This window comes from Culex pipiens, chromosome 2 (genome assembly GCF_016801865.2).
Source record: "Culex pipiens pallens isolate TS chromosome 2, TS_CPP_V2, whole genome shotgun sequence".
In the NCBI taxonomy this organism is placed as follows: Eukaryota; Metazoa; Arthropoda; class Insecta; order Diptera; family Culicidae; genus Culex; species Culex pipiens.
In genome coordinates, this window is record NC_068938.1 from 51,709,070 (window position 1) to 51,729,646 (window position 20,577).

The 20,577-nt window shown below is 35.8% G+C and overlaps 1 protein-coding gene across 1 annotated transcript in view; it reads right to left on the bottom strand.

The window, feature by feature from the left end:
* Window positions 1–20,577, bottom strand: part of LOC120427326 (pH-sensitive chloride channel 2-like) — a 34,215-nt gene that overhangs the window by 11,971 nt on the left and 1,667 nt on the right. The window lies entirely within an intron of this gene.

A 20,577-nucleotide genomic window follows, 5' to 3' on the forward strand; every position in this document is an offset into this window, starting at 1 on the left:
CAGAATCGAATAGCAACACTTTTCAAAATAAATGCTGAAAAGTTCTACTTTTCAGCACTCAAATGGGTGCTGAAAAGTTGAACTTTTCAGCACTTGTTTCGAAAAGTAACACTTTTCAACATTTTTTTGATTCAAGCGATTTATTGACAAAATACATGAAAATTTGACATAAAATTTCACTCAGTGTGTATTTTTTGGAATTGCAAAAAATGTTGTATGGAACTCGTTGCAAAACTTGATTTTTTCAGCACTCTTCGTATTTATCCAACTCGGTGAACCTCGTTGGATAAATGTACGACTCGTGCTGAAAAAAATCTCTTTTTGCAACTTGTTGCATAAACTACTATTTACGGTTTCAAACAGATAATAAAATTCGTTCTTTGTCTCGATATAATGAAAAAATTGTAAGGGAAGTTACTAAACGATACCAGGGAATGCCTAATTTTTTAGAGAAGAAAAAAACAAACAATAAAAATATAACCATTTCCATTTTTCGGAGAGAATTGCTTGAACGTGGTCAAATAAACACATTTGTTTATTTCCTAACTATTGGACAACAAAATAACAGCGGAGGGTTTCATATTTGAAGTTAATTTCATTATTAATTCGTTTCTCATTTGAAAACGCGCCTCGCGTATGATTTCTACCCGACCAGTAGCGTTCATCCTTTAGAACGTGACTACCTTAGTTCCGATGTGACACCACTCAGCACTCACTTCCTTCATCGGACAGTACGCTGCCCGGATCGGTCAACGAACGCCGCTCAATCACCCATTTGTACTCGTTATACCTAATCGATGCAGATTTATGATTAGACGTGTGACCGTGTGAATCAATACCGTACTGACGACTCAATTTATGAAAAATATACAGTTGGGGGCACAAATTGTACCGGTCGGCTTGTGGTACGTGACAAAGAGGTGATTGAGCATAAACATTTTAAAAATTCTGACTCGTTTTTATGATGTCTAGACAAAATTACGAAAAATCCACAGAATATTTATGAGGTAATTGAACAAATCGTCGGAAGTCACCCGGCGAGATTCCCACCGGTATTACAAAGTAGAACTTGATGATGGCAGCCTAGTTAGCAATACGTTCACACCTCGCTGAATCGCGATGGCCACGCGCTGTTGCACAGTGGGTCCAGGAAGCGAAATTCACCAGGAAACAATCGTTCACGTTCTGGACGTGGGATGGGTTTGGTACCAATAACTGAATGCTTGATTCGACAAATATTTTGGCTCTGGTGGCTTCGGAACAATTTTGAAAACTTTAGCTGAGAACGATCATTATGCAGCTCGCCAGATTGTCTTCCTGCGATCATCTAAGTTTATAGTCACAAACTTGTGCATGCTTGTTCGAATAAAGGTTGATGGCGCTTGCGCCAGCCAGTCTGGGAGTGCGACACAGGTCACACTGCCGGTGCTGGTGATTGCAACCAAGTAAGTTGTATAGAATATAAATGGCTTAGCATTAATAGATCAATAATATTAGCATACATTAGTTTTAACGATCTCTTTAATCGTCAATTGGTATCGAGTTCTCGCACGTTCTGTGTGTGTTGCGTACGAGTGAAAGGTTGTAAATAATTTATTTACATAAGACTCGTTGCATCCGATGTACGCTTTGTAGTTAATTAAATAGAGTTATCTGATTTCCTGGGAGAAAATGAACATTAAAAGTTAAACTATAGTTTCAATTTGAAAACATAAATAAAATATGTTTACTGAATTTTTTTTTTTTCATCGGCCTATTACGGGCAGCTGGGCCACACGATTGACTTGGGCGATTTATTCTGATATTTGGTGCCATTAGCACAATTTATTTTGCATGTTTCGTAGCGATTTTGAGGCATTTTTTTCTCTTGATTTAGTTTACGATAAAAATGCGCCGAATTTTGTTGACGCGAGTAAGTCGTATTGCTTAATTGCGACCTCCCTACATCATCGATGATTGGAAGGCACGCCGACGAATGATGTCTGGAGAATCGCGATCGAATTTATTTAATTTAAAATCATCAATCGATTAACATATGCGCAATTCTAACAAAATCGGCCGATTTCGACCATTTTTTTTGTATTTTTTTAAATATTTTATTTGGCGTTTTGAAGTTTTGAAAAAGTTGGTCGTCATCGATCATGGCCGTTCATGGTCACCCGCGACAGACACGGACGACGAAACAAAGAGAAACGCAAAAAGTAACTTTTTCAAAACTTTTTTTCGTAAAATCGCGATAACTCGTGATGTTTATAAGCAAACCCCTTATGTCTATGTATTAAAATTTTTGTAATTGTCTGCTCTTTTTTTGAAAAGGTCCAATAAACCATTTTGTGAGTTTTTGCTTTTTAGGTGTTTTTGAAACCGCCTTGAGTCAGGGGTATTAAAAAACACCCAAAAAGCAATATCTGAAAATTTGGTTTATTGGACCTTTTCAAAAAAAAAAAAAACTCCGGAAATTCACTTTGACCAGTTTAGGGTCCCTACTTCGGACAGAGTTATCAGGTAAAAATTTTGAAAAATCTGGCAAAGTATCGATTCTAGAAAATCTGGTAATTTTACATTAAAGTCTCCATATTGACCATTGTCCTTAGTCCAATCCTTGCGAAGTTACAGCGGTTTTAAAAATAAAAATGTCAAAAAACAGCTTTTTTGGTGGTTTTTGGCATTTTCTATATAACAGACTAGATTTTTCAGTCTCAAAAATATTTTTACCGGAAAGCTCGTCCAATTTCCCATAAGTTTGCCTTTGACAGCTTTTCAATTTGGCTTGTTTTAATATTTACGTAAGATGATTTACTATCCAAATTTCTACCACACTGAAAAAAATATCATTTTTGTAATTGTCTGCTCTACAACTTTGTAGAACATTGTTACACTCTAAAAAATAATCCTGCAAAGTTAGAAAAAAACACGAAATTTTAAAATGAAAAATTTTGTTCTAAATGAAAAAATGACCCTTCTGGGTCAATGTAGATTCGAAAAGAACATTAAATTTCCCATAAAATGACATGTTCCAAAAATTTTTACAGTCGAGTAACGGAAAATGGCAGAATTTTTAAAACTCTTTTTGTGTTTTTTTCGATGAAAAACACGTTTATTCGGAATTCTGAGTACGCCATCAAATCGGGCGTCTAATTTTACACAAAAGTCCCTTTGACACCAAATTTCTATCTCATCACCGTTTCAGGCTGCAAATTATTGAAAAACACCTCTTTTTTCACATGTTCAAAAATGGAAGGGGTCGTACCGCCCCTCCGTCACGAGATATCAAAAAACGGACCTCGGATTCGTGATCAGGGACAAAAGTTACCCCTTAGGACAAAGTTTCACGCAAATCGAAGAGGGGTCGGGGCAACTGCTGTGTGAGTTGGCGGAGAATTACCCAAATGCATTTTCCTGAACTTTAAGCGCGATCAGGCTCGTTTTAAATTATGTTGAGTTTATTTGAAAGGAGAATGGGCAAATTTGTATGGGAGCTGGTCCAAGGATGTACACGAACGGGACCAACTTTTTTCGAAAGATCTCGCCGAGACATGAAAAAAAGTCTTCTGGACCAACTCTCTAAACCCCGGGGTTCAAAAGTTACAAGTTGTTGAAGTTTGAGCATTTTGGGTTAAAATGTACAAAAAATCGTATTTTTGCTATTTCTAAAATCATTCATAAAATCTCTGTTTCATTATGGATTTCGATTTTCTTGACTTCATTCGACGCGTATCAGCAAAAACTATGAGTTCTGATATGTCTTAGCATGATTGAAACATGATTTATCTTGTTTTTATCTGTTTGAACCGTTTGTGCAAGAGGCATCCCATAGAAACAAGTCGAAACTTCAAGGTTTTGAAACCGGATCCGACCCAGACTGCTTCAGTGAGTATGGAAGGCTTCAGTGCAATGTTGTAACAACTTATTGGGATGGTCTGAGTCATCCGAGAACTCCTTGGAGTTAAGACCGGTGAGTCTACCGCCGTAACAAGCAGGATGTCTGCGGTTTTTGACCACGGATCATACCCGCATGGCTCCAGTGAGTATGGTAGACTACTATGCTGATGTGTTGGAGTGTCCTGGGTTCTCCTAGGACTCCCTGGAGTTAAGATCTGTGGGTCTACTGCCGTAACAAGCAACATGTCGACCGGTTTTGACAACGGAACATACCCGCATAGCTTCAGTGAGTGTGGTAGACTGCTTTGCTAATGTGTTAGGATGTCCTGGGTCATCCAAGGACTCCCAACACATTAACAAAGCAGTCTACCATACTGTCTGAAGCTATGCGTGTTTGTTCCGGGGTCAAAAATCGTCGACCCCTTGCTTGTTACGGCTGTAGCTCCACAGATCATAACTCCAGGGAGTCCTTGGATGACCCAGGACATCCTAACACATTAGCAAAGCAGTCTACCACACTCACTGAAGCTATGCGGGTATGTTCCGTTGTCAAAACCGGTCGACATGTTGCTTGTTACGGCAGTAGACCCACAGATCTTAACTCCAGGGAGTCCTAGGAGAACCCAGGACACTCCAACACATCAGCATAGTAGTCTACCATACTCACTGGAGCCATGCGGGTATGATCCGTGGTCAAAAACCGCAGACATCCTGCTTGTTACGGCGGTAGACTCACCGGTCTTAACTCCAAGGAGTTCTCGGATGACTCAGACCATCCCAATAAGTTGTTACAACATTGCACTGAAGCCTTCCATACTCACTGAAGCAGTCTGGGTCGGATCCGGTTTCAAAACCTTGAAGTTTCGACTTGTTTCTATGGGATGCCTCTTGCACAAACGGTTCAAACAGATAAAAACAAGATAAATCATGTTTCAATCATGCTAAGACATATCAGAACTCATAGTTTTTGCTGATACGCGTCGAATGAAGTCAAGAAAATCGAAATCCATAATGAAACAGAGATTTTATGAATGATTTTAGAAATAGCAAAAATACGATTTTTTGTACATTTTAACCCAAAATGCTCAAACTTCAACAACTTGTAACTTTTGAACCCCGGGGTTTAGAGAGTTGGTCCAGAAGACTTTTTTTCATGTCTCGGCGAGATCTTTCGAAAAAAGTTGGTCCCGTTCGTGTACATCCTTGGACCAAATTTGCCCATTCTCCTTTCCTTTTACAGTTTTTGAAAACTCTTATTTTACAAATTTCTTGCACCAAAAAATTTCATTACTTATTTTAAAGGTTAAATTTTAAAATTTTCCGAGATTTCCAAAAAAGTATCCACATGGTTTATGGATCGTCCCATAAGTTATTCAAGCATTTTTCACGCTCCGTGAAATTTTGTGTTTTTGAAAAGTGGTCCCCGTGAAATTTGCATTATTTTAGCGTGAAAAATCACTAAGCCTACATGACCAAAGAAGACATGTTGTGTCATTTGTTCACCCATACTAGTCTCCATACAATTTTGGCAGCTGTTTATACAATAATGGAACGTACATCTTCGAAAATCTATTACGTTTCTGAAGGAATTTTCTGATCGATTTGGTGTCTTCGTTAAAGTTGTAGGAATTGCAGGGTGACCACTCAAATCCCATTTTCAAATTTCCGACTTTTTCCCGACTTTTTTCCAGACTTTTCCAGAAAGCTCAAATAATAGGATTTGTTATCTAAATATTGATTTCAAACAAAAACTCTCTATATAAAAAGTCAATATCAACCACCGAAAAAAAAATCTAAATTTAAAAACATCCAACTATTGGCAATTTTTGTAAACACAGAAACTGAACAAAAAATAAAAAAAATACTTCAAAAATGGAAATTCATTATTATGATTCAGAGTAGAAACACAAACAATTAGTCCTCAAAATAAATCTTATAACTTTCATGTTATTTTTTGAATTGACAAACGTATAGTTTTTGATACTTGAAATGGCAAAAAGTTAAAGATAACTAAATTTAAAATTTTATTCCTATTTCTCCCACTTATTTTAAGCAAAATGTTTGAAGAGAAAAAATGTTTAAACAATTTTGCAATAACTCAAAATTTTTAGGTTGTTTTTGCAATTTCAATATTTTCCTCATGTTTTCAAAACGTAAAAAAGTTTTTCAATTTTGGATTTTATTCGATATTTAAGTTTTCCGAAAACTGAAAATCTTGTTTTATTTATAGAAGATTAGTGGGTCTCGTGGCGCAGAGGTAGCGGCTTCGGCTGCCGATCCCGATGATGCTATGAGCCGCGGGTTCGATTCCCGCCTTATCCACTGAGCTTCTATCGGATGGTGAAGTAAAACGTCGGTCCCGGTTTCTCCTGTCTCGTCAGAGGCGCTGGAGCAGAAATCCCACGTTAGAGGAAGGCCATGCCCCGGGGGGCGTAGTGCCAATAGTTTCGTTTTTTTATAGAAGATATCACGGCGTGTTTTCTAGAACTAACTTATCAGGAAAAAATAGTCATCGCTACTTTCAAATGTGTCTTATAGGAAATTTTCTCAGCTTTCCAATGCTTCTAAGAGCGAAATGTTTCATCGGGAAATTTCTGAGACATCTCTATTTTATGTTTTTTGGTTTTAAATTCCTTTATTATTTATTTGAAATTCTATACTACCAGTTCAAAAAACTTATCAAATGATGTGTTTCATGTGTCATTTACTCATCAAAATGTGCAAAATAAGACAAGAAACAACTTTGTAGAAGGTTGTAAACCGCTATACATTTTGAAAATTATGTTTTAACCGAATTTTTGAATATGTGGGATTTATTCAGAAATTAAAATCATAAAACAGTGTAAAAATATTTTTTTTACAAGAATCATTAGATAATTACATATTTTTTGTGTACAAATATAACGTGTCTGCTCTGATTTAGCATGTTCAACCGAAACTTTGGCATTGTTAATGGTATTATTGAATTTTAATGAATAAATTTGACATTTTCTTAAGCAAACATTAACCAGGAACATAAATACAAATATGATTTAAAATCGAAAATGTACTACATATTACTGTTGCATGCTTCAAAAGTCATATTTTCATGAGTATAAAATAAAGATAAAATTTTATAAAATGTTTTCTGTTGAACATGCACTTAAAAGTAATAATAATACTCGAGTCTTCCAATTCAGAATGCTGAAAACACCGTCACAAACTATTTTTTTTTTAAATATTATTTTAACAAAAAAAAATCCAACAGAAACTTTCTTTCGAAACTATTTAAACAAAAATCACGAAATATTTTTTTTTAAATATGAGATTGAAGATGACAGTCTTATAAACTTATAAAATATCGGTAAATCTTTGATCATTAAATACAAAAAAACTAAAACAATCATTTCATACTAATGAAAAGTATTTCTCCTAAAGCTTGCAACGGTAGTTTGCAGTTAAATTTCGAGTATTAAACATGTTTTGTATCTATGCAGCTGGTTAATGTTTGATTAAGGAAACATGATATTTATCCATAAAAATCTTTTAATATCCTATCAACCTCAAACCTGTAAAAAATTCGGTTGCAGCAGCTAATTCCAAGCTGTATCAGAGCAGACCGATGTTATTTGTACACAGCAATTATGTAACAATCTATTTGTTCTTGTGAAAATAATATTTTATACAGTGTAATGATTTTAATTCCTGCACGGCGTGTTTTCTAGAACAACATTATCAAGAAAAAATAGTCATCGCTACTTTCAAATGTGTCTTATAGGAAATTTTCTCAACTTTCCAATGCTTCTAAGAGCGAAATGTTTGATCGGGAAATTTCTGAGATATCTTTATTTTAAGTTTTTTGGTTTTAAATTTCTTTAATATTTATTGGAAGTTGTATACTAACTGTTCAAAAAACTTATGAAATAATGTGTTTCATGTGTCATTTACTCATCAAAATGTGCAAAATAAGACAAGAAACAACTTTGTAGAAGGTAGCAAATCGCTAAACATTTTGAAAATGAAGTTTTAACCAATTTTTTTTTATATATGGAATTAAATCATAAAACAATGTAAAAATATATTTTTATTAGATTATTACATATATTTTTTGTGTGCCAATATCACGAGTCTGCTCTGATTCAGTTTGTTCAACCAAAACTTTGGCAGGTTTGTGATTGTTAATAGTATTATTGAATTTTAATGAATAAATTTGATATTTTCTTAAGCAAACATTAACCAGGAACATAAATACAAATATGATTTAAAATCGAAATGTACTACATATTACTGTTGCAAGCTTCAAAAGTCATATTTTCATGAGAATAAAATAAATATAAAATTTTATAAAATGTTTACTGTTGAAAATGCACTTAAAAGTAGCAATAAAACTCGAGTCTTCCAATTCAGAATGCTGAAAACACCGTCACAAACTTTTTTTTTGTTTGAACAATATTATTTATTATTTTAACAAAAAAAAAAGTCTTTCCAAACTATATGAACAAGAATCAAGATACAAAACATTTTTCAAAAAAGATGAGATTAAAGATGAGAGTCTTATAAACTTCTAAAATATTGCTTTTTCCTTGATCATTTAGTACAAAAAAAACTAAAACAATCATTTCATACTAATGGAAGGTATTTCTCCTAAAGCTTGCAACAGTAGTTTGCAGTTCAATTTCGAGTATTAAACATGTTTTGTATTCATCCAACTGGTTAATGTTTGATTAAGGAAATATGTTATTTATTTATAAAAATCTTGTAATACCCTATCAATCTCAAACCTGTAAAAATTTCGGTTGTATCAGCTAATTCCAAGCTGAATCAGAGTAGACCGGTGTTATTTGTACACAACAATTATGTAATAATCTATTTATTCTTGTAAAAATAATATTTTAATGCGGTTTTATGATTTTAATTTCTGAATAAATCCCACATATTCAAAAATTCGGTTAAAACAAAATTTTCAAAATGTTTAGCGGTTTGCAACCTTCAACAAAGTTGTTTCTTGTATTATTTTGCACTTTTTGATGAGTAAATGACACATGAAACACATCATTTGACAAGTTTCCTGGACTGTTATTTAAAAGTTTCCAATAAATGATTAAGGATTTTAAAACAAAAAACTTAAAATATAGATATCTCAGAAATTTCCCGATGAAACATTTCGCTCTTAGAAGCATTGGAAAGCTGAGAAAATTTCCTATAAGATACTTTTGAAAGTAGCGATGACTATTTTTTTTCCTTAAGGTTGCCCAGAAAACACGCCGTGAGATAATTTACTAAAACTCACAAAAAAAATTGGAAAAATATATTTGAAATTACGCAATGAATTATGTTAAACAATTAGAAATATTTAAAAAAAAAATCCATTGCCAAACTCAAGTTGGGATCAGTTTTCAAATATTCAATCTATGTGACAAAATGAAATAGAATCATTACTCTAAGCTGGTCATCAGGCTCTATTTTTATACTAGTTTTTCATTAACTTTATCTTTTGTTGATAAACAAAAATGAATAGAAATCATTTGATCCATCTAAAAAATTATGAAAATCTGCATCCAATATTTATTAAGATTTTGATTGTCTTAAACAGCTTTCCCATACTCAAATATATTGAAATTGTGAAAAGATCCTTAAATTTAAAGTAATTTACAAAAGCAGAATTGAGTGAATTTAATTTGAAATTGTACAAAATATTACAAAATTATTCAAAAGTTAAAATTAATTTTCAAACAAGTATGCTTGGAATTCCCGACTTTTCCCGACTGTTTGACAAAAAATCATAAAGTCCCGACTTTTTCCCGATTTTTTGCGGATTATGGCGAATTCTCGACTTTTTCCCGATTTCCCGACTTGAGTGGCCACCCTGGAATTGATGAGCACTATTTAAAACAAAATAGATACACATACTTTTATGTCCAAATTTTAAATTAAATTTTTCAACGCAAAAAAATATTTTTTAAAAACTATATTTTTAATTTTATTTTTTTTTAATATGTTTTAGGAGACAAAAAACCGAGAAATAAGTTTCTAAAAAATCAGCTCAATCTTTGAAACGCAACTAAGAATTTTCAACAAAATTTAAAATGCTTTTTAGGTTTATAATTAGAATAATTAGGTTTTGATTTTTGAAAGCTTGAGTTTCTAGGCTAATAATTTGTAGTCCGAAAAATATGTTTGATTCTTTTTAAGTTATAAATAAAGAGTGATCTCAAAACTCTAAGCAACTAGGGGAACAGCATCTAATTCCAGCGTGCCTCTAATGTTGGCAGGTCAGAACTTTGACATTCAATTAAAGCCAATTAAAAGCGTTTTCAACTGAACTCGAGTGATAAATAGCTCAATAAGAAGTGAGCAAGCAAGTTTCTATCAAAAGTTTTGCAAAATTAGTTGTTTAAATAGTGAAAATCAGCAAATTGGATGGAGTAAGGAGCGAGTGCTTAACCTGCCAAACATACGAGAGTTTCCCCTATTTATTCAAAACTACAAAGCAAATTAAATATTTATGTGCCCAGCACCGTCAATCAGTACACTAAAGCATAGTGGCGAGGGTGTGCTTCGAATACAATTAGTATAGCTGCAGCCACTCTTTAAGCTCCCAGCTCCCAACATGCCTCGCAAGGGTCTTTACCCTAACCGGCGCGTAGCCTATACAGTAAAGTATCCTGCACCACCTCCCTGCCGGCACAGGTACCTCTGAAACTGCAGCTGACCGGATTGAACCCGCTCGCCCGTATAGCATCAGCACGTGCTGGCTGCGAAGGATAATTCGCTAATTATTTTGCGAATCACATGGCCGGCGCCTGTCGCGCGGTGCCGCAATTTTGCCTGCTTTGTATTTATGGCTTAATTTATGCAAATGAAAAATCAAGTAAGTTCGCCGCACAGTCGCGCGTAATTTATTGCGTGAAACTGATGCGCGATCGTTTCGGAAGTGCGATGCGTGCGTGCGGACGTGAAGTTGTTACTTCTGGAATCGATTTATTGTGGGGGAGGTGATCATCCCGCGGACATGCCAATAGTTTGAACATCGATTTAGCACGATAAGGCCGTACGTGATCGATGATAACTTTGTCCTGAACGTCAAGTTCAATGTTATATTTTTCAGTTTCGAAAACGTTTCATGAATTCTGCATTATCTTTCAAGGAATGTCAATGCTCAGATAATTGCAGAGCTATTTCGATCTTGTTTGATCAAATGCGACATTTCTCACAAACGTGCCGCTTTTGTGCGGAAGCTGCAAGTACAAAGCATTGACTGTACTAGACCTGCTTTTCTTTGAACGTTTTCGTTACAAGCTAAAGCCAGACTGTTCTTGAAGTTTCACCGCCAACCGGAGGAGTCATCAGGGTCATGCTGATGAAGACATCCCCGGGGGATCACTCCAACAATGAAGCTGATCTGCATTTCATCTACACCCGGTGCGACCTTCCTTAGTTCAGCGAAGAGTTTCGTCGCACGATGAAGTTATGAGAAGCTCGTTATGGTGAGTACCGCTTGTAGAAGACCACCCCAGCGTTGAGTTGAGCAGCAATACATCATACGGTTGGAAAGACTGATTCTTCAGTTTAACGTCGTATGTCAGCGAAAATACCTACCGTTTAAAAGCCGAAAGGGGTAATATACCGCGATGATATATGTGTTAATGGGGGTTTCAGCGCTGACCCTACGGGCGTTACGTTTCAAGGTGTATCGATGAGAGCAGCTCAGCAGATTGATGTTGGATAAACGAGCAGGATAATGACTTGAAGAGATTTGTTGATCGTTGGTTGACTCATCGATCGGTGATGATCGATCTGTTCAAATTAGCCCTTAATTCGGCAAACAGAGGAAACAGTTTCAAAACATGTTTTTGTGTTATAAGATATATGCTTATAAGATTAATGCTTCTTAATCCCAAAAAAAAACAATGAATAATTGGTTTGTTTTGTTCAAAAATGGACGATTAAAACTTTTCAAAAGTTTAAGGTTCAGCTTGAATGTTTTGTTGGGATTAATTTCGTACAAAACCTGAGCAATGTCTTCATCTTTTTCGAGGTATAAACTATTTTCATGTTGATTTTTGTTTGTTCCTGATTAATACAAATCTTTTGATATGACTCATTTTAACGGTGCACATCGACCAGAGCTTTTTACACCAAGATTGTTGTTACAGATATTTTAGTATCTTCAAAACTACGGGAACTATCGAAACAATGTTGAATTCATCCCCTGAATTACTGTCTGCAAAATTATTTACAACAGAATTTGAGTATTTATCCCTATTTTGGGCCTACTAAGCCGAACGCACTTTTAATTTGATGTATTCTCAAAGGCTGCTATAGACAAACTTATGGGAAATTGGACGAGTATTTTTTTGTATTTTTTTAAGGAGAAACATACCATCTTGCATTTTTCGTGAGTCTTTTTGTAACATTTTAGGCTATTTCCTCAAAAATTTTGAGCGAAAAAAAATTCGTGACATCACCATCAAATTTAACTTTTAAACTTAAAAACTGAACAATCTCATAGAATTGGCGTGTATTTTTGTTTCTGTGTATTTTTTTTCGGAAAGCCCGTCCAATTTCCTACAACATTGTTTTTGACCACTTTTTGATACGATGCAACGGCTTCGAGATACAGTAATTTTTAAATTGCAAAATACAAAAATATTTAAATACCTTACGCCCTTCTCAAATGTTATTTTCGAGTACTATTGGCTCCATATAAACAAAAATGCTTGATATCCAGGTTTTTAAGCGAAGATGGCGTTTTTTTTCATAAAATTATTTTTATTAGGTCCTTTTCGGTACTGGGACCTGGTTAGGACCGAGTCGGCTTTTGTAATTACATTTGACTTAATAATTACAGAAGATCTTGTGTGTAAATGTTAGTGGGAGGGGAGCCGATTACCCGCGGCCTACTCGGGGTTAGTAGGGAAGGGATTGATGTTAAAGACAAGGCGTGGGAAGGGAAGGGGGATTGTGTAGGGGTCTTGGTTGGCTCTGCTGGTCTTTGCTTTTGTCCTCAGCCGCAACTCGGTGTCCAGCTGCTGGGGCGTTCTTGCTTTGCTTCCGGTGCAAACCAGAAACGACGGCTTTGTGTGAAGGCGAGTTATACTAACTGAAGGAAAACTAACTGAAGAAAAACTAAATGGATATTTTGGAATCTAAGAGGAACTGATAGATCGGATAGAGAAAATCAAGGTCTAGTTGAGATAACGCGTCTCGCATCGGGATTTCTGGTGGTCTTCCTCGGGGAAGATGGCGTTCGAATGGTGAACGCCCGAAATGTCAAAATCACGCAGTGGTACCAACGTTACGGAAAAAGTGTGCCATGGCAAGACAGCCACATTTTTTTTTCTCTAATGTTGGTGCTACTGCGCGATTTTGACATTTCGGGCGTTCACCATTCGAACGCCATCTTCGCTTAAAAACCTGGATAGGCCTAGGATAACATGTCTACAAAGTTTCATTGAAATCGGAGAGGGTCGGGTATAAAAATACCAGAAAAATTCCTGATTTGAGCTGGAATTGCTCTATGATAAAATTTTGTCCCCTATGTCAAAAGCAGCCATTTTTCATTATTAGGTTTAACATTGATTGAATTGAATTGAAAAGATTTTTCGCGCGGGTGCTTTTCTTTAGAAATGTTCATAAAATTTATAAATCTAAATTTTTAGAAAACCTGGGAATTAAAAATGGGTATAATGTGGAAGCGGTTCACTTTATAAACATAATTTAAACTAGTTGTCGATGACCAATTTGATTTATGATCCAAAATTGAGTTTTAATATTTTTATGGTCAAAAAACCTTTTTTTAAACATAATTTCAGTATCAGAAATTGAACTATCCTATGCTCAAGCGCTAAAGATGCCTTTTTTGGTCCAACAATACACACATAAAATATTTTGTAAATTTATCATTAAGAAGTATAAAGTGAAATAAAAAAATGTTTTTTTTTTCGTGTAACTTTATTTTCTAAGAAATGTCCTATGCTCAAGACAAAAAATCGATCAGAAATCCCTTCTAAAGATACAGATTTTCGAATATTTACAAGCTTTTTGTATGACTGTCTCGCAATTTAATTTTAGAGAAAACAAAATTATACAAAATAGTTTCTTTTAACATAGGGATTGCAAAGTTTTATCCAAACAAGAAAAAAAGGGAAAAGTCGATACAGTCGACTCTCTGGCTGTCGATCTTCTTAATATCAAAAAAAAAAAAAAAATCAAACCATCCACATTAACGACCCCCGGGTCTTTTGTGGTCTCTATTGCAAGTTTCTGCTCGAACCTAGGAGTCCGAAGGCTTGAATGGGGAGAGCGCCCAAACCTCTTTTACTCCAAGGAACCTTCCACCCCAGTGTTTGAACTGACGACCTTCGGATTGCGAGTCCAACCGCCACCAGCGATTCCACCGGAGTAGGCTTGGTTTGGTGTGTTGTTTGTACTTATGGCATGGAGACGACTCCTACACCTGGAATGACTTAACGGCCTAACAACCAAGGCCGGGACCGACATTTTACTTCCTCATCCGATGGAAGGTTGCAGCAGATGGGAATCAATATTCTGTCAATATTTTTTGCTCAAGAAGCATACTTTTAGAAGCATTTTTTTACTTCAAGAAGCATGTGCTATGATTGTTCGTTCTATACTTTGATACCTTCCAGTCTCGACGGTCTCTTCAATATCGACAACGAGAGAATCCACTGTACGAAGAATAATTACTCGATTAGTAAAATTCCGACGTCAGCACAGCAAAAAAAAAATGTAATTCCAAAAAAAAAACGCAAATACTTAGATTTTTTGAAAACTTATGATTGTTGGACAATTGTACCGGTGTTTATAGCATTTTACACTCTGTTTTTTTGTTGAACGTGTTATATTTTTATGTCTATCGTGTTATTTTTTCATACTAATTATTCAATACTTTTTATTTTCGAGGTACATACAGTCCAGACTCGATTATCCGAAGGCCTTAGCCAAATTTCACTTCAGATAATCGAATCACAATTTTTTTTTCGATGTCTCATTTTTGATTGTCGAGCTCAAGTATAGCCCCTTATCTACTCTATTTAGAATTTTTAAATCCAAGATGGCAGCCAAAATGGTGATAATGAAATATTGAAAAAATGCATTTTTTTATTTAATAGGTAAACAATTATTCAAATTTGACTTAAATCGTATAACGTCATCAGGGGTTACATTGGGTCTGGGAGGTGAGATTGGGTCATACAAATTTCAGTTTTTTTCAATTTAGTGATATTTGTTTGAAATCTAAATTTGGAACACTACAGATAGGCTGCTCGAAACTATCAGAACAAAATGACTAGAGGGAAACATCCCTCCTGCATGGTCATTTTGTCGTCACTCAAACCAAACAAACAGGGCCACTAACGGACGAGTGATTGTCAGGCACGTTACACATTTACACACGGCAAATGACTATAATGACGATTTCGCCGCCAGGAGAGAGACGTGATTAATATATTTTCTTCTGTTCCCCAAAGCACGAGTTAAACCTCTCAATCTCGAAAATCGTGCTTTTATGTTGGCAATTACGACGATCACGATAAACAGTTGGCATCAGCAATGACAGCACGTGATCTTGCACTAATAGAATCTTTGTGAAACTTTCGTTACCCTTCGCTTGGAAATCAATAAAAAAATAATGAAAACAAAAAAATACACAGCCATGTGCATCGGAATTTCTTGAACGTTGCACATGTTCGTTTGCACACATGGCTGATGAATCATGCCGAGGGAACGTCCGGAGAAAACGTCAACATTCCGCTTCGGAGAAATCCCACAGGAAAGTTGGGGCAATCTTTGAGCAAACCCCAACACTGTAGCTAATGCAAGGTACAGCAAATAACCAAGTATGCCTAATTAAAATGCACATCTGTAGAAGTCTGGATTTCTTATCACAACAAAACTGCGAGAGTAGCCATTCTGGCGAGACACGTTTCTTGCTTGGGAAGAGATATTACTACAAACAGCGTTCTGCTTAGGGAGACACATTGCGCAAATTGGCAACAATATAAGTTTAACTGATCGGTTTAGTGTTCTAAATGTCGTGACAAAAATTTTGAGCTTCGACACTTTTTGACATAAAGTTTTTTGCAGTTTTTGTTGTTTATAGGATAGAGTTTACATTACTCTAAATATTTTGTTCTCTCCCTTAAATTTGTTTATATTAATTTTTCAATCTTAGTTTCTCAGATGTTCTAGAACAAAACGCGCTCTATTCACAACTCGAACCGATAATCCGCTATATCCAACGTCCTCTTTTCGTACTAGTTCAATCCAACCTCCACAGTCTACTCGTACGCAGAGTCGCCGCGGGAAATATTATGAATGAAATGTAACTGGCTACGCACTGTTAGAACTGGTTCTGACCCGGCAAGTTTATTAAACGCCGAGAAAAAAAGGAACTAGTTTACTTACTACGCTCAAATCGGAAGTAATTTCCACATGCACCGCACATGAATGCATGCATGCATAGTGCGCCGTTTTGTCTGCAGATTTGTGTCGCACACACGCGTCGAGCACCGTTGCTCTCGTTAAAGATCTTGTCTTGGTCACACCCTGCCGTCGTCGTCGGAATCTGAGTCACGACCGGCGATCTGGTTGTTGACAACCTCGTTCAGTGTCACAGTGACGCAATGGCCGGCCCATCCACCAAGAGATGGCGGTCCAAATTAATTGGTTTCACCGTTGTTTGTCTGTAACGTATACTTTAAATGACAGAGATCATTATCGAGGTTCAGAAAACACCAAAAGTGCATTAAAATCATTGAGTGATACTACCAACCGGAGAATTACCAAAAGTTGTGCGAAGAAGCGCGAACTCATTAAGACCTAATTAGAACGGTTTGGGGCCAGTTTGATGTACCTTGCGGAAATTGTCTGGTTTTTGAAATGAGGCTATTGATCTTGGATCATACCAGGCTTGTGACGCACTAAACAGGGGTCACTGAAGATAGTGGCGATTTGATTACAGTGTACTTTTTTTAGATTTCAAATCAATTTAATTTTTTGGCCGACCGTTACCGTTTTTTCGTAGGTTGCGCCTATGTTTGCCCTCGAATCGCAATTTTTTGCACACTCGTGGACCAGTTTTCATCTACCAAAAACCTTACTTAATCCACCCTTAGGTGGTTGGTGCCTTCCTCATATTTAGAGGGAAATGCTATCCAAAATAGATATAAAAGGCATGATAGACCCGGACAACGTTTTCATCAAGTTATCTGAGATCCGGCTTTTAAAAAGTTCATAAATAACACTTAAGTGCTTATAACTTTCGATGGGGTTGTCAGATCCAAAACGGTTCAAATCGGTCCAGCCAGTGCCGAGATAATCCAGTGCAAATTTTTTTGATCAACATCCCACCACACACACAGACATTTGCTCAGAATTTGATTCTGAGTCGATAGGTATACGTGAAGGTGGGTCCAGGATGTCAAATTAAGAATTTCGTTTTTCGAGTGATTTTATAGTCTTTCCTCAGTAAGGTGAGGAAGGCAAAAAGGAGTCAAAATTAATGTCGGCTTAAAGTTAATCAAGCTCCGCCTGAAATTGATGTAAAACATGTTAAAAAAGAATAATTTCATTGAATGGTGAAGAATTAATGAAATATGAAACATTAACTTTAGTTTGACTTCGAGTTAAATCATAGTTCATGTAGTTTCATTTCAAAATGTGAAAACAATATTCAGCTAATATCTAAAATTAGATATAACAATGAGTTTAACTGTTACCAGCATACTTTTTGTGATTTGGGAAATGTGGAGGGAAGGCATAGCAATGAATTTTATTTTCAAGGTGCATTTAATTTTTTGGACTTTGAGCGGATAAAAAAGTTGCTAGGATTTAAAAGAATTGAAATAGGGAAAACTTATATTTTTTTTATTACAAAAAATCTAAATCAAGATCGTTTTAAGAGGGCTTGAAGCAATGTAAAAAGTTTTTTCTTCTTCAAATATTTCAGTTTACGAAATATGCATATAAACTGTAAAGGTATACATACAATAAATGATTTAAATCTAACAACTGATCAATTATTCACTAAAACCGGAAATAGACTCTGTGGTGGACCCCTGGTTACTGAGTTAAATGGATAAAAAAAGAAACAGCAAAATTGCTGGATTTTTTTGTTTTGCCTTCCTCACCTTACTGAGGAAAGGCTATAAAATCACTCGAAAAACGAAATTCTTAATTTGACATCCTAGACCCACCTTCATGTATACTTATCGACTCAGAATCACAATCTGAGCAAATGTCTGTGTGTGTGGTGGGATGTTGATAAAAAAATGCACTGGATTATCTCGGCACTGGCTGAACCGATTTGGACCGTATTGGTCTCATTCGATCCGTCTTGGGGTCCCATAAGTCGCTATTGAAAATTATAAAGTTTAGTAAAGTACTTCAAAAGTTATGCTAAAAAAACGATTCTAACAAAAATCCGGAAGATTGTAAAAAGGGTGGTTTTTGTAAGAAACCCCGTCATGTTACACATTTTTAGAATTGTATTTAAAAGACCTTTCCAACGAGTTCAAAAGTTTGAAAATCTGACAACCCTATCAAAAGTTATACGCACTTAAGTGTTATTTATGCGCTTTTTATAGACCGGATCTCATATTTTTCGATTAAAACGTTGTCCGGATCTATCTTGCGACCTACGCAGGATAGGTGATCAAAAGACCTTTCCAACGAGTTCAAAAGATTGAAGATCTGACGACCCTATCAAAAGTTATAAGCACATAAGTGCCCTGAATTATGAAGATCTGACTACCCAATCTGATGGTATGAATAATGAATCAAGTTGATAGAACACTGGAAGGTCTGCCCTTGTGTATCTATTTTGGATAGAATTATCCTCTAAATGTGCGGAAGGCAACAACCACCTAAGGGTGGATTAAGTAACGTTTTTTTTTTAAGAGGCAGTAGTTGTAGGATTTGTAGTAGGTCGTATCGAGGTGCTACGAATTGGATGAGCGTTTCAGCGTTTGTTTGTCTATACATAATATGCACTCATGCCAAATGTACCCTCTTCGACAAAGGGAAGTGGAGTAAAACGGGCATTGAAGTTTGGGGTCTAAAAAACATGATTTTTTTTAAATTGCTCCTATTTGCGTAACACTTAACCAATTCTAACTTCTTAGCTGCATTCGAAAGGTCTTTTGAAGTCCTTCAAAATGTGCCATAAACATCCAGGATTGGTTTGACTTTTTCTCATAGCTTTTGCAAATAACAAATTACACCTATACAATAGGTCAAAAGTTAGGTAATTTCATGGACTACAAGCCTACGGCATTAACTTTTTGGTCAATCGCAGTTTTGCCTTCCTTACCTCACTGAGGCAAGGCTATAAAATCACTCAAAATTTGAAATAGAATCAAATTCTGAGCAAATGTCTGTGCGTGTGGATGTACGTAGATTTTTTTTCTCACTCACTTTTCTCGGAACTGGCTCGACCGATTTTGTTCGGATCTGTGTTTTAGGTCATTTAAGTCTTTTTTGAATATCATTCGATTTGGTGTAGTACTTTCCATGTTATGATCAAAAAACTGTTTTGGTTGATACAAAAAAGGGTTTTCCAAAGCTTTCGTAGTGTGTGGTTGCAAGGCTTTTATGAGGAAGGCAGCAACCACCTTCTGGGGGATTAAGTAACGTTTTTCTCATAGATTTGCGATTTTTCTATAACCAGCTTTTAACAACGTTAGCTTTTGCCCTGTATCTCAAGAAGACGGCCTTTTTCGGGCTAAACATTTAAATATTCGGAATCCTCGAGAAATTTCACTTTTTGACGTTCCGAGAAAACGCGTTTTAATGTTTAACCTTGAATAAACAAGAGCAAAAGCACGCAATGTAAACAATAACAAACATGTTGTGTTTGGTTGACCATTCTGTGCATTTTCTTGAAGTTTAGTTGAATTTGGTTGCTGGAGTCCCGAGTTAAAACTGAAACTGTTTACGGTAGTCGAGCTCGTTCGACAAGATTGAAACTTCTTTCATATGAACAGTGGCAAAAATGCGCGGAGTTTATTCCGATCTGTGAAGGTCAAAAGGTGCGGCATTGTGAGCTGCACAAAATGGCGTTCTTAACTCAATTTGGCCCAAAATCGACATACGACAAATTAGCACGACAGCGACGATATTTGGAACTTAAGGTTCAAAAACGAGGATTTGTACGGTACTGCCTCTAGCGGTGGAAAGCTGCAACTTTTCTACCAGTTTTGCATCGATGTTGCACGCAGAAAAATGAGGCATATTTGAATCAACAAAATGTTTTGTTGATTTGAAAATCAAGATTTTTGTTGAATCAACGCTAAACGTCAAAGCAACTTTTTCAAAACAACAAAAGATTTTTGTGGAGTTGAGAAAATCAAGGTTTGTTTCAACGCAAAATTGGCGTTGATTATATTCAACAAAAATTTTGTTGAATCAAACCTCGTACAGGCTGATTCTACAAAATATTTTTCTGCGTGTGTTGTTGTTAATTCATTTAATTTTGGAACCTTCTTGGTCATTCGCTGCCCTTTTGCATCGATGGGTCGTCCATAGTGCATGTAGTCAGTTTTTTTAATTTAATAAAATTATTAGAAGTAGCAAATTATTTATTCATATTTTTGAAAAACAGCATGTATTTCTATCATGCATATAATGTTGACTCAACGGAATTCCGGCGTCAAAAATCAATACGCCAATAATTTTTTTTTCAAGGGGTACAGA